This window comes from Protopterus annectens, chromosome 9.part0, assembly GCF_019279795.1.
Source record: "Protopterus annectens isolate FY-2018-M chromosome 9.part0, PAN1.0, whole genome shotgun sequence".
Taxonomy (NCBI): domain Eukaryota; kingdom Metazoa; phylum Chordata; order Ceratodontiformes; family Protopteridae; genus Protopterus; species Protopterus annectens.
In genome coordinates this window covers 466317980-466337072 of record NC_056743.1, presented here as the reverse complement: position 1 = coordinate 466337072, position 19093 = coordinate 466317980, and positions in this window count along the sequence as shown.

The window sequence follows — 19093 nt, the reverse complement described above, 5'->3', positions numbered from 1 at the left end:
CTCTTCTGTTTATAATATCATCTGCAATCTCTGATAGTATCTAATAATTCTTGACATCCCTTCCCTTTTATGCTGTATATACTGTCACCATAACACTTTTCATCTTTGTTTCAAATCTATTCTGTATTACTTTCATAAAAATCTTATAATCATTATTGTTCAGTACTATCAGTCTCTAGTTTTTCAACACATTTTCCCCTTTCTTCCAAATAAATTTAAGTGTTTACTACGTAGTTCATTGCAAAGGAAACCTTGATTTAACCATTCATTCAAAATCTTTAAGAAATATTCTTTTTGCCATTCCACTAATTTTTTATACATTTTTATATCCTATTCTAGATGACCCTACTGCTGATTCTATATTCACTTGTTCTGATGCTTTATCTAGATTATGCAGTGAAATATCTTGCTAAAATTCTTTATTTACTTGTTCTAAAAAACTTTTGTTTTACTTGCCATGTTGTCTTCAATTTCTTTTTTTTCTTCTTTAAACATTCCTTGTACATATTTTAGTACTACATTCCTAATTTGTCATTGGTGTTCTTTATATTCTTCCTTTTTCATTTCTTTCATTAAACTATCTTTTTATTATTCTAATTAAATATGCTGAAAATACTTCTATTTTCCCTTATAGAAAATATCTTTACTTAAGTAATAATTCTTTAATTTTCTCTTGATAGTCTGTATATAATACTTTTTCATTATGAGCATATTCTCTGTCATTATTCTCTAAGTATTCGAATGAATTTTATGTGGTCTATTATACTTTTTTATCCACTTTTTTTGTATCAATCTGCATGTCCTCCCTGTGGTTGAGTGGCATTCCAAAAGACATGTGTGAATGGGCGTGTCTTCATTGAAGGTTGGGCATCGAGCTAGCAACTTGGCACCGTAAAAATCTACTGCCAATCATTAGCAGACTGGAGTTCCGCTGTGGCGACCCTTAACCGGGAAAAGAAACATCTACCATTCAGACCAGGTTTCTATAACATGTTCTCATCACAATATGATCCCATAGTTGCATTATTAATCTCTTTCCTTTTAATTCCATGTTTTCTCATTTATTCTTTTTATTCTTTTGCCTATTTTTATATTTTCCTTATTTTCTTTTATCTCTTATTGATATAGCTAAATCTGAAAAAAAAAACTGTTTAATTGTTTCTCTTTCCCCTATATTTAATCCTTCTGATATTATAAAATAATCTATTTAGGTCATGTAAATACCCTTATGTAAGTCCATGCTTTATTACATTTCCTAAACATTAAATTTTCTCTTTATTTAAAGCCATCCCTATTGCCTCTTTTTATTATATCTCCTAAACATTTACTTTTCTCTTTATTTAAAGCCATTCCTATCACCTCTAGACACTCATTTATGCAAATTATTACTTATTTTATGCACATTTTGTTTTTAGCAATTATTATAATGTCATTGGCCTGTGTTAGCAAAATTGGAACTCTTAACCCTTCAGGTGTTATATACCTCACCACCTTCATTTTGTAGTTTATTTAACATAATATCACATTCATACCTAATGCAAAGAGAATGCAAATCATTGGACATCCCTGTCTTACACCAGTCTTCATATATACCTATTGGGCTAAACAGCCATTTACCACAATTTGTACTTTGTTATTATTTCTATACTCTGACATACATAATTTCCTGTCTTTCTGGCTTAAATTCTTTCATTATTATTACTAATCATAAGATATCAGGGCCAATTGTGTCAAATGTCTCTTGACATAATTTTCACTTCTTTTCTATTCATAATATTATCCACAACTTCTCTAATTAAGTTTCAAATCTCTTTTGTATTATTTTCATAAATATCTTATTATTATTATTATTATTATTATTATTATTATTATTATTATTATTATTATTCAATACAAGTGGTTTACAGTTTTTTGATTGTCTTCTATCTTCCATCTTCCATATGAATTTAAGTATTCTACTACATAATTCTTTATAGATAAAACTTTAATTTAACAATTCATTCAAAATCTTTAAAAAGTGTTTTTTTTTGCCAGTCCCTTAAATATTTATACATTTCATACTCTGTTCAATGTGGTACTGCAGCTGAATCTATATTTACTTGTCCTAATACTTATCTTGCTCATTTAAAGAAATCTCCTTTTCCAACTCTATTCTGTTTCCATATTTTATTCACTACCTTCTTTTTTCTTTAAACATTTCTTGTACATATTGTACTGCACTAATCATAATATTTTCCCGAGTTTTTCTATTTCTCTGTTTACGTATTTTATTTCTGTCATTGCACTACCATCTTCATGTACTAATTGTTATATAACTCAACATATGTTCTCTTTTTCCTTGTAATATATTTTCTTATATAACAATTCTCATATTTTTTCATTATTTTCTCATATAATTCTTTTTCTTTGTCAAAATAATTTATATCGTTGTGCTCTACATTTTTCCAATGCATCATTATATGTTATTTTATATTTTTCTTTCTCTGCTTTTCTTACTGCGTATTGCCACTGTAAAAAACATTTTTACATTGTTCCTTAAATGCCACCCACCATTCAGACCAATTTTTAAAATTGTTCTCATAGTATTATACTCCTTCCATAACTGTATTACTAATCTCTTTCCTTCTTCATTCCATGCTTTCTTGTTTATCCTTTTTACACCTTGAGTTATTTTTGTATATTTCTTGTTTTCCTTTATCTCTAGCTATATTGCAAGATGATCAGAAAATCCTGTTTCAAATGCCTCTCATTCTCCTATAACTAAACCTTTTGATACTATAAAATAATCTGTTCCAGTTCTACACATACCCTTTTTGTAAGTCCACAATTTTTTGTCCAAAAGTTTTAACTTACCACATCTTACAACTTCTAACATTTTTCTCATTGCATTTCCTTTCTTTTTACACTTGCCTCTTAAATTTCAATTAAAGTTTCCTGTTGTGATAATATTCATATTAATCACTACATTGTCTAAAATCCGATTAAATCATCTTGCCCTTTCTTTATAATTAGTATAATCATATGCTGTTATAATTCTATATTCTCGTTTGTTCCATCTTAAATCTACAATGATTACCCTTCCCATTTTTATTAAAGTTGCCTCTAATATCTATACTGTATTTCTACAGAATACAGCTATTTCAGAAAATCTCTGATTTCCCAAATTCCAGATAAACTTTCCTTCCAATAGCTTCTCTATTTGTAATCTTTTGGGTCTATATCACCTTGTCGAAAAACCTAATCATCAAATACCGTTCTGTTAAATCCAGTCCATCAAAACCTTAATCCACTCAATGTTCATCTGAGTGAAATTTTTCCACAGGAAAAAAATTGATTGGCCAATCAAGTGAGCATCACAAAAATTGCAAAATTTAAAACCCACCCTAACTAAATATATCAACTCCAAGATCGCATTACAGTGGGGAAAAGGAAAAATTCCTGATGATGGCCCACTGCTTGTTTGCCCTGGGAAAAATTTTGCTTAAATGAATGTTTGATGGATTAAGATTTCAACAGACAGGGTTCGACAAAAAAGGTATTTGACAATTAGGTTTTTTGACAAAGTGATATAGACCCAATCTTTCTTCATTTGGGAAAAAGGCCCTGTATCACGAGGTGGGTTGCAAATTGACTCACAGATAGAACACACAGTGTGAAAGTAGTGAACTCCAAGTCAGACTGCCGACCAGTCACTAGTGGAGTCCCACAGGGATCGGACCTGGGTCCACTCTTGTTCGGCATCTACTTCTCAGAAGTCCAGGCCAAAACAAAGGGACTTTGGCTGACCAAGTTCCCAGATAACTGCAAGCTGGGAGCCATTATTAACTCCTCAAGTGATGCAGACATCCTACAGAAAGGCCTCACTGACAGCAATGACTGGTGTCGAAACCATGGCCTTAAGCTTAACGCCAAAAAAAAAATGCGTTGCCATCCCCTTTGGTAAACACTCAGTTCCCACTATGTACCACATCGATGGGAGCCCCCTGAACACTGAAGGCATTATAAGAGATCTGAGGATGCAGGTTGACAGCAACCTCTCCTTTGACCACCACATTGCCACTGTGTATAGAAAGTCCTTCTATGTTGCACATCTCATTACCAAGGGTTTTGCATCCAGGAAGAAAGAGGTCATCGTCTCTCTCTACTCTTCCCTCATTAGACCAACCATCAACTATAATGCCCCATTTGGCATGTACCTCGCTAGAAACCTGCAACAGCTGGAGAGGCCACAGAAGTACCTCACAAAGAGGATCCTAGGCATTAAACACATGTCTTACATGGACAGACTCAAAAGACTCCAGCTATTCTCTGTCGCATATCATCTACTTAGAGGCACTGTCTGCTTGACTTACAAAGCCATGTCTGACCCAGCTCTGTTAGAAATGCTACATCTAAAGAAATCCCAATACATCCGCACCACATGCTCCAGAGACCTCAATCTCATTACCACAATCAACAGAACATGCTGGAGGGACAAGTTCCTCACCCAGAGACTGTCCATGCTCTGGAATAGACTTTCCATACATGTCAAGCAGAGCACCTCGCTGTCCCTCTTCAAGAGAAATCTTGATGAGTTGATGGGTAATAGAAACTTCAACCCAGGGATCACTCCAGTGGCTCTACATGATAGAGGCACTGGGAACTAATGACGACTGGCACGATGCCAGGGCACTTCTATGGGTTAGGCTTGTTAAGGCTCCAGGGCCATCAGACTAGTACACACATATGAAACTATGAACAATGTGTCTTCTAAAATAATTACATCTACTTGAAAATCTCTATTCTCCTTACTATATTCTTAGTACTATTCACATGTACAGAAAGCACTCTAAAGTTTTCATTTCACCTTCTCCTTAGATTCATGGTTTCATATGTTCATAATAAATTATTAGGCTAGCTTTTTTAATAAGCCATTCTAAGCCTAGCCATTTTCCCTCCCAAAGGTGAGAATCATAAACTATATCTTGTGTCTGTGAGGCAAACACTTTACCCATTATACCAACCCGAAATCATTAGCTCTATACATTCTTTTTCATCTCTTTTCTTTTTTCTTTTGTACTTATCCCTTTACATTTCCTTTTTTCTGTCTTTTACCCTTTTACCAATGTAATTCTGTTTTTTTTTCTTTTACTACCTCCCAGTTTATGCCTTCTTCACCACTTATTTCAGAAACTTTTTTATTTATTTATTTTATTTTAACATTTGTTGACTGGAAAAGTCTGACTAGAACAGAGCCTATTTTCAGTGGAGCCTTGGAGAGAAATGCTCCAGAGCATGTCTTGGGATATCCTCTTTATTTCTTTCTCATCTAATTTGTCTTCTAATTCTACTACTTCTAAAATGTATTCTATTTGTTAATTTTTTCTTTATTTTTATTTTCTTTACTTATATTTTCATTTTTTGCAATCTACACATAAATGCCCAATTTTGTTACATTTATAGCATTTGAATTCACATTTTTGCATCATGTCCCATTTCCTCAAAAAATATAGTTTTATTTCATCAAATGTCCTTCCTTTCCACAAAGTAGTATTTTATGCCACCCAAATTCCCATCCACATTTATCATGCTTCGTTTATGTGTGATTTGTTTATCTGTCTATTTTTAACACAATATTGCAATCCCAGCCACCAGTCCACAAATCTTTTTTTATACCCAAAACTTTTTTGCATAAAGTTTTCAAATAAGCTTTCAAAGTTTCTCTTTTTACCTCTGTTTGAAATTGTACATGGATTTTCTTTTTTGTTTCCCTGTAAAATGCTTTTATAACATAACTATTCCATGGTTTACAGTCTTTCTTTTTTTCATATTCTCCAAGAACATTTTCCATTGATAAAACAGTCTCAGATATAATGTCACAAAGTTTATCTTTGTTATTAAGAATAAATACTACCTGGTGTGCTTTTACACTCAAGAGATCTATAAAATTGTCCCATACTTCATACCTGTCCATTTCTTTGTCTTCTTTACTTTGAATCCTTACCACATTTTTCATTTCCTTCTGTCTTCTTTTCTGCTACTCCACTTTTGCATTATTTTACTTTCTCTGCATATGTTTACTTTTCCATCTCATTACTATTCTTCAGGATTTCTCTGCATCCTCCTTTTGTATTTTCTCCATAATCCCACCCCCACAGGAATCATCTCCTTCATTTTCTGGCTCATTCTTCACCACCATTTCTTTAAGGAAATCATCCTGCAGCCTTCCCAACTGGATGTGTGTAATCATACAGACACCATTTCCTGACTAATTTCCATCAAACAGATTTTTTGAAACAATTCCACAGAAACCTGCACACATTTTCTTGTCTTGATATTTGCTTTCTCCACCATTTTATTCACAAATATATCATCTCTTTCTCTATCTATCCCTGTTTCTCCAGGTTGCCTCTGCTCCTGGAACTGAAACAGGGAGTGTTCCTCCAAAATGGGTCCCACTCACAATAATTATTAGGGGTTCTTTATTGATTATCAAAGCTTATATATATATTATTTACATTATATACATTATTTACAGTTATTTGCTCTTTTATATAATACGGAACAATCTTTAGTGATAAACAGTCCCCTGCACCCATTTTTCCAGAGCTAAAAACATATCTTCTTCAAAATCTTTGATAATGTCCATTGCCCATTAAACTCTACTTCATTAATTCACTCAATCCATAATATTCAAAAAAGTACATTTTTATTGATTTTTTTAAACCTCTTTGCTTTTTGTTACCATAATTCCCATATTTGAACATATTCATTTTAAATTTTCAGCTTTTTCAAAACCTTTCAACATCTTCTTATTACATACTTTTTCCAATAAAGTCTTTACTGTAGAACATTTCAAAAACACATGTTCTGTTGTTTAAAGTTCACCACAGTGATTACACACTCTTTCTTGTTTGTTTTATAGGGCATGTTAGCTTTAACAGACAGATTTCCCATTGTCAATCTCCACAAAAATCTTTACATTCATATATTTTCTTACACTATGTAAATCTTATTTTGATAGCATTTTCTTTTCTCCATTTCTAAATACTTCAATGGACAACATGATAATGTTCTTTTATAATATTTAAAGACCATTTTCCTATTCTTTTCAACATTTTTTATATTCAATTTCCATAAAATAATTTTATTTTGTTACTCTTTTATCTTCATTTACATAATTTTTTCATCGTTTCCCTAAAAATGTTATATTTAACATTAAAAATATTGTCTATTAAATTTCTATTCTCTTTTTTAAGATGTACTAAAGATCTGTTGAGATTCAAGGATACTGCATGAACAATTGAGTTAATCAACCATAATCCCCATTCTTCCTTCACATACAAGATGACTCTTCTAATTGGATTTAACCTGGATCCCCATATAAATTAAAATGCAATAGACATAATCTATTTTTCTTAGTTAAACGGAATAGCTTATATGATTGTTAACTAGGCTAGCTTGCCTAAAGGAGTAGAACTTATGAAGAAATACACTCTTGTATATGACAATCTATATGTTTTCCAAAATATACATATATTTCTTATTTTATCTTATGCACATTTTATCCAAATACAATCTATAACCTCAACTTTAAACTGTATCTCTTCTATATTTCCCACAAATGCAAAACCTTTACTTTTGTCCTTATTTAAGTATTTATTTAGCTTTCTAATTCCCTCTTCATCCATTCCTTATTTTAGTAAAAAACTATATGATTTGCATATGTGTATATTGTTGGCATTTGTATTTCCTCTTTTATCTTATAACCTGAAATATTTAGCACTCTATTCATTTTTATTAACCACCACATTCATAATTAAATCAAATAAAATGCTACTTGCAGGCATCCCCGCGTAATTCAGCCCCCTACTTTGATATCTTCACTTAACCATCCATTTAAAATTATTCTTACATTATTTTTCACATATACTGACCTAATTATCTGTATTATCCTTTCATTTATATTATAAGCCCCTAATATATCCCATAGACATACGTATTGTATTCTATCAATTGCTTAACTCAAATCTCCTATGATAACTTTGTTTTCCACCTTGTTATTTATAATATAATCTATTACATCCTTTATTATCCATAATAAATATCAACTTCATTTCCCTTTCTACCAAAAAGTGTATATTCAAGCAATTTATTTACTTTGTTAATCTTTTACTTATTATTCTCATAGAAATCTTATAATTTGTATTATTTAACACTATTGGTCTCCAGTTTCTTATATCATCTTTTTCTCCTTTTTTTCCATGCAGTACATATTTCTTTATTTGCCAAACCTGTATTTAAGCACATATTTAATACCGCCACAAAAAGCATTTTTTGCCAGTCTTCCATATTGTTATACATGTGATACTCATTACCATCCATTCCCATAGCTTTCTCCAAGTAAAGTTTTTTTTAATATTCCGTTTAACACTTCCACATTTATATCTCACTCCAAGCTCTCAATTTCTTCCTTCCTTACTTTTAACTGTCCATTTTTGTCTCACTTTTATTTCTTTCTTTGTAAAAGTATACTCTATATACCTCCTGATCACCTCAAGTATTCCATTTTGTGTAGTCACTCGTTCTTCTTCATTATTTTTAATTCCCTTATTTTTATTTTCTTTTACTAATTTATTGAAATATGGTGCCACCTCTTCTTTTCTTCCTTGTAAAAAGTATATTAGTTTATATAACAGTTTCCTAATCTTTTCCTGATTTATATCATATATTTTTCTTTTTCTCATAAAAAAATGTCTGATCGCTTAATATTTCTCTAAAAACTTCCTGACTCAGCTTCCTATATTTTAATTTGTCTAGTCTCCTCTTTAAAGCTTAACAATCCAGAAAACACTTTTTATACTTTCCTTAAAATGTTTCCACCAACTTGTCAAATGTTTATAGAACATTCTCATTTCTATATGATCTTTCCATAATTTATTAATTTCCTTCCTGTCTTCTTTATTTTAATCTTTTTCATTAAGCCTCTTAATACGTTTACCTATCCATATGTATCCTTCTTTCTCCTGTACTTCAATCCATATGGCTACATGATTCTCTTTTATCCCTTTCTGCATAATTTTTAAACTATCAGATACTAAAAAGTAATCAGTTTCCATTTGTATCTCCTTTCTTCTATAAGTACAGTTATTGTTATGTTTTATATATATATATATATATATATATAAAACTTTCCACTTTTCATTATTTCATATACAATCCTAACATCACTACTTGTTTCTTTTTAATACTAAAATTTCAATTAAAATCCCCTAGTAATATTATATCCATATTAAATTCTACATAATTTAGATTTTTTAAACTATGTGTCTGCCTTTCTTTGTAACATATGCATATATTGCAATAATTCTGTAAATATATTTTTCCATCTGAAATCTATCACCAGTATTCTTCCCAATTCTACTATAGTAAAATCTAAGATTTTAATATTTTTCTGACATAACGCACTTACTCCTGAACACGTCTTTTTCCCATATTCCATATCATATTTCTCCATAATACTACAGTCTGTAACCTTTCTTCATCTGTCAAAATTCTTGCATCTTCTATTATCATTATATGCGTATCAAGTGAAGCACACCATACTAATATATCTAATCTTCTTTTTATATTCTTTATGCAATAAACATTTTAATACTAAGATTTTTAGCCTTCTCTTAAAATAAAATTATTAATCCTTTCTTCCTCTGTCCTTTACCTTTTATTTTCTTTCTCAACTGCACTTTTAAAGTTCTGTTTCTTTTCTTTCACCCTTTTTCTTATAGAAATGTTATTCCCCTCACTAATTGCTGGTTTACATATTCTTCTTCACTCATATTGCCCTTCCTTTTGTTTTCATTTTTTTTATCTACTATTATGTCTGTATTGCTTTTTTCATAGTAATCTATCCTTCTTGTTCCTTTTCTGTATTCCTACATATACCATGTACAGACTCATGTGTATGTTCTTGTTCTATAACTTCTACATATTCTTTACAATCCACCCATGTATGACCAGTCATTTTTTACATTTCATATCACATTTTTTAGCTTTGTGCCCTGGCTTACCTCAAACAAAACATTTTTGTTTGTCACAATCCCTGATCAGAGGATTATCTTTTCCACAAAAAAAAAATGTTTTTGGCCACCATCTGTATTTAAAAAAGCCTCTGTTACCATCCAGATTTATCACACTGGGAATGTGTACAGCATTTCCCTTTTCAGAAAAACCCCACAATCCCAACCCCCAGTCTATAAACCTGAATCATCATATATTTGTATCTTGTCCATAACTTCTTTACATATACTTTTAAAACTATCCTTTAAATTCTCGTTTCAACTTCCATTCTGAATTGTACTGAAATTTCTCTTTTTAGTTTCTCTATGAAATATCTGCTCCACATAAGAATTCCAAAAAATTCTCCATATACTGCCTTGTTTCAAACAATAGGTCACAGTATGTTTCTTTATTAATGCAAATGAAAGCTCTTACCTCTTTGGGTGAGATACACAATGTTGCAATCAGAGTACCCCAAACTTCATACCTTTGATGTCCTTTTACTTCCTTACTGCTTAGCCATATCACAAATTTCTTCACCTCCTTCACTTCTTCCTCTTTTCTCTTGCCTCATTTTACCATCTGTGCATAAGATTTATTCCTTACTGCAACCTCAGCAAAATCTTCTTCTGATATTTTTCTATAATTCTGCCCCATGAAGTTGGTACATCGCTCTCTGTTTCACTCTGGCTAATCATCTCTTTAAATAGACATCACACAACCATCCCAACTGAAGGGTTGTAACAATACATCCTTGCTGAGATTCAACATCTTCCTGAGACAGCTGCTGTTGGAAAAGCACTTCTGTATCCTCTGAAGATTAAAACACCATCACTCATATCTCTTCCTGTGCCATCTCCTTCTCTCCTGTATTTACTCTCTGCTCCTCTGTTTCTGATCCTCTGTCTTCCAAGCCTATCATCTCTTGTGACGACTTGACTGCTTTTTTTTCTTATTTCCTCTCCAACTATTTCCATTTCATCACTATTAGTTGAATTGCTTTCTCACTCCATACTTTCTCACAGTTTCTTTAAGCTGACTTTGTGCTTGGACCTCAAACTGGAACTTTTACATTCAGTAACTACCCTAAATGCTATGAGCAGGGTTTTTCTATTGATATATACATTACATATTATTTACATCTATTTGCAACTCTCCATACATTATAAACTTAAATTTAATTATTTCTCCCAACTCTTTTATCCACAACCAAAACAACATTTTCTCCACAATCTTTGTCAGAATCCATTTTCTATTATATTTGATTTCATTTAGTCTCTCTCATTCCATATAGTCCATGCCACATAAAATATTACTCTGTCCATTTTCTTCACCTCTTCCTGTGTTTGTGTGCCATAATAACCAAATTCTATTATGTCCATATTTATTTGCTCAAATTATAACAACCTTTTCATCTTAGTATGTTCATATTTCTTTCCACAAGTTATTAACTGTTTCACATTTCAAAAACACATGCTCTGTAGTCTCAAACTCTTGACATTTATTACATATTCTGTCTTGCTTTTTCTTGTATTGGATATTTGCTTTAACCGGCAATTTTCTACTAGACAATCTCCATAAAAATCATTATATTCTTTTATCTTTTTTATAGTTATTATATCTCATCATTATGGCTTTTTTCTTATCTATTTCTAAATATTTCAATGGGTCAATGCAATAAAATGCTTTCATAATATATAAGTACCATTCCTTTCTTTTTTTCTCACATATATTGTTTTATTTTCCATAACACAATTTTGTTTTGCTGCTCTTTCATTTCTTAATTCACAAAACTTTTACTCCTCTTTTTAAGTTCCATTCCTTCCCACAATTCTTTGTATTTATAACATAGTATCATTTCTATCTATCATGTTTTTATTTTTCTTCATAATTCTTTTTAATATCTTATCTAAAATTAAAGATGCCACACGTACTCTTGGATTTATTAAACCCAAGCCTACTTGCACTTCTTTCATATATAGAATCCCTCTCCTGCCTAGATTTAGTCTAGAGTCACATATAAAAGAACATAAAATCATCATTAGTTCATTTTCAACTTAATAAGAATCATATAGATGTTAGCAATATAAGCAATTTGTTCTATTATCATGGTGTTCAAGAAGTGTGCTTTTTTCTATACAAAAATCTATAGGATTTCCAAAAAAATTTGATATCCTTTACTTCTTTCAGTGCATTATCCCATTATTGCTGTCTGTATTCATTTCTTCCAAATATTATTCCTAATATATCTATATTTTTCATTAAAGTCAATACCTTCTATCATACCTTAAAAACCAAATCCTTTACTTTTCTTTTATTTATACTTCAACCATTTTTTTTTAGTTTATACTTAATTTTAGATTTTCTTCTTCCATCCATACTTTATTTTTTTTTTCAAATCAGTTTTATTAGAATTAAAATTAAAAAATAAATAGTTATATTAGAAAAGAATAATTTTCAAATAGATAATCAAATAGTAATACTACAAACAGAAAAAAACTATATACAAAGACATTCTCAACAATTATAAATTGATTAAATGATTGCTTTTGTAATAAGTTGTAGACTTTTTGCATATATTGCATTTAACAGTATTCCGAGGAGATCTTGATTTGATATTTAAATATTCCATATTACAGACTTTCAGAAGTAAAGATTTGAATTCTTGAATCGAGGGAGTAGTATTGGATTTCCAGTTTCTTTTAATTATTTTTCTGGCAACCGATAATATAGTCCAAACTAAAGATTGATTAACTTTGCTTATACAATTAGGTACAGGGGTATTGAAAAATAACAAGTGACTTGGTGAGAGTAAAATTATCTGTGAAGATAGCTTGTAAAAAGGAATTACCATTTTCCCAAAATTAATTTAAAATTATACAATCATATACCATGTCAGCCCATTCTGCATTTACTTCTATATTACATCTCCAACAGCTGACATTACTTTTGTTAAATTTACCAAGAGAGAACGGGGTAATAAAAGATCTGTGTAAATAACACCAAGTAAAATGTTTCCATTTCAGTGATGTGGTAAAACTAGCTGATTTTAATATGTGTATTTTATCATCTTCTGTAGGAGGATGATTATTAATTAAAATAAAATAATTCCAATTGGTATCTGAAACAGCTTCCATGTCAAGTTTAATTAGTTTATATATGTCAAATAATATGTTTTTGGTAGGAGATTTATGTTGTATAGATAAAACCATATATTGAATAATCTTAGGTATTGAATTCTTGGTTTTAAAAGACATAATATCAAACTTATTTAAAATATATTTCCTTGCTTCATGTAAGTCCAACCAAGAAAGAGAGACATCTTCATATTCATTTTTAAATATGTTAATAGATTTTTAGTTATAATCTGACATCATGTGAAACCAAAACATTAATTTTTTATCTTTAAATGAACACATTTTTGAGTAATCAGAGGAAAATATAACACTATGTGTGTAGGCTATTGGAAATAACAGAAATAACCAATCTTTAACATTATTAAATTTAAACATTAAATTGCTGAAATATCTCAATAAAAGAGTTATATAATTTGATTTAAAATTATGAGTATTATTAAAAGTAATGTATTCTTTTAAAACCCATATGAAAATATTATTTAACATGTCTATTTTCTGGGATCTGTTGTTATTTATTGCTTTATAAGCTAAAATTTCTAGAATTTTTTTTCCAGGCTGAATATTGTGGATATATAAAAAGAGAAATAGTTTTAACCCTTGATGAGATTGCATACATTTCTAAATTCAGGATGGCTATCCCACCATTATTCCAATTTTTCATATGGGTGGACCAAGCTATTCTGGATTTGGTCGATACCATAAAAATTTATGCATCACATAATTGAATTTTTTAATGATATAAGTAGGAGGGGGTAAGGAGATTGATTGAATAATATACAACATTTTGGGTAGAAAGATAATTTTAATTATTAAAAGTTTCTCATTCATTGAGAATGGAATCTTATTCCATTTCTGAGTAAGGTTTTCTATTATCTTTAGATTTCTATTATAGTTTACTTGAACAATATCTTTAATACTTTTAGTAATCATAATACCCAAATAACATATTTCTTCTGATTGTGTTATGTATTTTTATAATCATCCTGTAAATCAAATTTCTTAGGGCCAATTATTAGTATTTCAGTTTTGTTATTATTAAAGAGTAACCTTGATTTTTTTTTGAAAATACTCCATATCCGAGAAAAATGCTCTGATGGATTTATTTCCTTCTAATGTGATTAGAATATCATCAGCAAACATTTGTATTTTGGAGGATTCATTTGAGTTCATTTGAAGTTATCTTGTATCCTTCAATTGCCACATTATTTCTTATCAAGTTGGCCCAGGGCTCCATAATTAATATAAATAATAAGGGAGATAATGGACAACCTTGTTTGGTACCGTTAATGATGGGAATATTTTGAGAAATATTTGTTCCTATTTTAATATATGCTTGTCAATCTTTATATAATTGGGTTATTAAATTAATAAAATTATTTGAAAAATTTAAACTTTGTAATAAAATAAATAAGTAATCCCAATTAACCGAATCAAATGCACAGTTTATATCTAGACTAATTAATGTTAGGTTGTTATTTAAAGGTTTGACTGATTCTATTAAAGATAAGATTCTTTTGATATTATCATGAGAATGTCTATTTATAATGAAACCAGATTGATCATCTTCAACTAGTGATAATAAAAAGATTTTAAGCCTATCGGCATATATTGACATAAACATTTTATAGTCAACATTTAACAAAGAAATTGGCCTATACAATGAGTGATGAATGGGATCTTTATTGGATTTCACGATGGGGGAGATAAATGTGTATTTCCATGAGGGTGGATTTATATCTCTATTTTGAGCACTATTGTAAACCTTATGTAATAATTCTAATGTATTCAAAGGCAAGATCTTATACATTTCAGGAATAATGCCATAATTTCCTGGAGCTTTATTTAATTTTAATTTGGTAATTTGTGCTTCAATATCTTTTAAAGTAATGGGTTTGTCTATAATATTATTTTGTTCATTTGATAGTTTATTTTGGGTATATTTATTAATAAAGGTTCTGATTTCTTCATTAGAATCAATTGTCTCAGTATGCTGATTTATATTAATGAACAAAATGTCTACATTCCATCAATATATTTTGTATGTCTGAGACTGTCCTTTTTTCCTTAGGCGAATATATTGCATTTATATGATTAAATTTGGATAGTCTTTTAGTTTTATTAGCTAATTTGTTGAGTGACCATGGATTAGTGGAAAATTGTATAAATTTAAATTTTCCAAAGCAATCATAGTTTTATGATTTAATATCTCTAGATATTTATTATTTAGTGCATTTATTTCCTTCTTTTTTCATTTTTATCTAAATCTCTCTCTCGATTCTGTTTTAATATATCTAATTTATTTTGTATGTCAAGTAGTTGCTCATCCCAACTTTTCTTTTTTTATAAAACCAATTAAGAGTTATTCCATAAAGATAAGCCTTAAGAGCATCCCATATGTAGATTTCACTGGTTTCATTAGTGTTATTAGTGTCTATAAAGATCCAAATTTCTAAATCTATAAATTCTTTAAATTCCTTTAATTTTGTTATATAAGCCGGTATTCTTCTTATTTGGGTACCATAATTACTATTAATTGTAATTTCAAATAGGATGGGATTATGATCTGAAATTGGACATGTGATTATTTTGGTATCTATTAAGGAATCTATTAAATTATTAGAGAACAAAACTCTATCTATCTTAGAAAATGTATTATGTCTGTGAGAAAAAAGTATATAATAAAGAATTGGGATTTGCAAAATTACTTATATCTTTTAATAAATATATGTCTGAGAATTCCTTTAATTATTTTTTAGCTGATGGTGTTATTTTTCACTTATTACTTGAAGTTGAATCTTTCGTGTCTAGAATACAGTTGAAATTTCCTGCCAGTATTATGTTCTCTTTAGATAATTGTATAATAAAGTCTAAATGCTGTTTCACAGTGTTAGTTCCTATTCCTGGGATCCAATATATATTAACTAATGTGTAAATCTTATTTAATTCAATTGAAACAAGACAAAACATTCCTTTATCATATCTAAATGTGTCAATTATTTTTGGACTTGGCAAAGAATTGTTCCCTAGTATTGTAACTTCTCTTTTTTTGAGTGTGTTCTGAACTTACTAGTACTTTATGATTTATTATTTAGTCTGACTATATCTTCATTTATTAAATGTGTTTCTTGTAGAAATATTAATTGAGATTTATGTAATCTGATGAATTTAAATAAATTACCCCTCTTTCTAGGATTGTTTAGTCCATTTATGTTTAGAGAAATGCCTTTTAATGAGTTCTTTTAAAGGAATATAAAGAATATAAGAAAGTTATTAACCAAATTAATTTATTGTTACTAAATGTAGAAATACTGTATAGTTGATTATGCTTAACGTCTAATAGAGATGAAAGCAAAATATTATTTATTTCTTTATCAGTGTTTGAGAATGTCAAAAGAATAAATGTTATAAAACTCTGATAATAACAATCACAAACATTATAACCCCTTAGAATCCACCTGGAGTATAAAACTCCCAATTTGAGTGACATACTATCACTCAAATTAACCTTCCAACCAATAACAACCTCTATTCAGCAACTGTCTAATAAAAAATATATACTTAGAATTAATATGGCTTCATATTAAAACACCATATTAGTATATCATTAGTACACAAGAATTACATAAACAAGATAAAACATTAATAGAATATCTATACATTAAATATATTTAATCTGAACTGTATAAGAACAAGTAATATATAACCATAATCATTCATTTGGAATATTGCTAAATGATATATGTCAAACGACAATTTCAATTTGTTCTAGTATAATAATAAACTTCAAACCATAAAACAGTAATCTAATATCCATTTGTTCCGAAATATATTGTAGATATATAAGTAGATTGACTTTGGTGAACCAGTGTATGAATATATAATATTTATATATTCTATTATAATATTATTTACCTTAGTTTCTTACTGTTTAACTTATCACTTTTCATATAACTATTCATCAAATGTAACAGTTCCAATGTACTTCATAACATGAAAACTCTTTAGAATTATTTATTGCAATAAAACAAAAATAACTTATATATTTATATTTATATTTGTATAATATTAAAAATGTAAATATTATTTGTAAGCAAGAATCAATCTTTACAAAATTATAATTAATGAGGAAATGTTTGTGTTGCAAAGGGTACCATTAAAATGCAGTCAAGTAAAAAGAATTGAATATCAAAAGCACATCTTGCTGAATTATTCTTAAACAAAAGTAAGTAACTTTAAAGTTCAAGCTTTTCTTGACTGCAATATTGGGATGATGATTTCAGAGAGACATATTAATACTGAACCAGTTATAGTAGTAGGATACACCTTCATAACTGAAGCAGGTCTACGCTTCATATATATATGTGGTGTGCATGTGTGTAAGCTTGTGTATGTGAGTCTGCATGTATGTGCGCGTGTGTGTGTGTGTGTGTGTGTGTGTGTGTGTGTGTGTGTGTGTGTGTGTGTGTGTATGTGTGTGTGAGTAAGGAATGAGATAATCTAAACCTGCTTCTCGACAGAATCAAAATGATTGCATAAACCTTTAAGGACACTTTTAGAAACTTACTATATGAGTATTAGTAAAATTAATAAAGATAATAATAACAATAGTGGTAATCAGTCTTTCATATTCTGGTGTAAGTTAATGTTCACTATACACACTTTTCTGTTCATTTCCCTCAGTCTCATTTCTTAAAATATTTCATTTTCAAGAGTATGAGTAAAAGTAATTTAATGGCTTTAAACTTCTGTTCTCAGAACTATAATAAAAGTAGTGAAAGTGATCCGATTTTATTATATACGTTTGAAGGTTCTATGCAACTGTTGTAATCTCACCAGTTCATGGTTCAATGTGTTACATCAGGATTCAAGCGTCAATAGCAGGAGGAAACAGTTATATTCGAAAAGGCTTCTCCTGTCTGATCGCAAGTCTCACTAGGTCAGATCAACACACAAGATTATCTCAGCGGGAAATGTAAGTATACATTTTAAATTGAAGCTTCTGAGCAGCTCGAGCTTTACCCATCGCATACAGACCTGGTATCCTGAAAAGAAAAGCAGAGAGAAAAAAAAATGGAACCAAGCCACCACAGTAGTTTACATTCAAAACATCCCTCACTAAAACTTCCCATATTATATCCATTTGCACCACCTCCAAACAACTAAACACAACCCAATTATGAAATAAGTGAGGGTAACCAATACTTATTACAAAACACGAACACTTCTAATTATACAAGGCATATAATTTAAAAGCCATAAATAATTACTATCTCAACGATCCCTGAACATAATAAGCATTTCATGAAACAAGACCAGAAGCCTATAAACTACAATGTCACTAATGGCAACCATCTCTGCCCTACATATTCCACAAAACATATAGTAAACAACGCCTCCACCATCCATCCATACTTTATTTTTAACAATTAGTAAAATATCATCTGCATAATTATACATTACTGTCAATTGTACTTCCTTCTTCATTTTGTATTCCTCACTATTTGACATTTTATTAATTTCCTTCACTATTACATTCATAACTAGTGAGGAAATTGCACTAACTGAGCAGCCCTGCTGTATTTGACATTCTATTTTTATTTCTTCCCCAATCCTTTCATTTGCATTTAGTTTCACATAATTCATAAATTCCATAATAACTCTTGACTTTCTTTTCCTTTTCTTCCAAATACATTTTGGTCATATATGCTATCCATTTTTGTCACCTTTTTCTTATTATTCTCATAAAAATTGTATAATCTGTATTATTCAATATTATAGGTCTCCAATTTTGTATCTCCTATTTATTTCCTTTTCTTAATATAAATTTTATAACTAATCCTGATATCTCTTTCTCTGTAATTGCAGCTTCTAACCATTCATTCATAACTTGTATATTTTTTGCCATTCCTTCATTTCTTTAT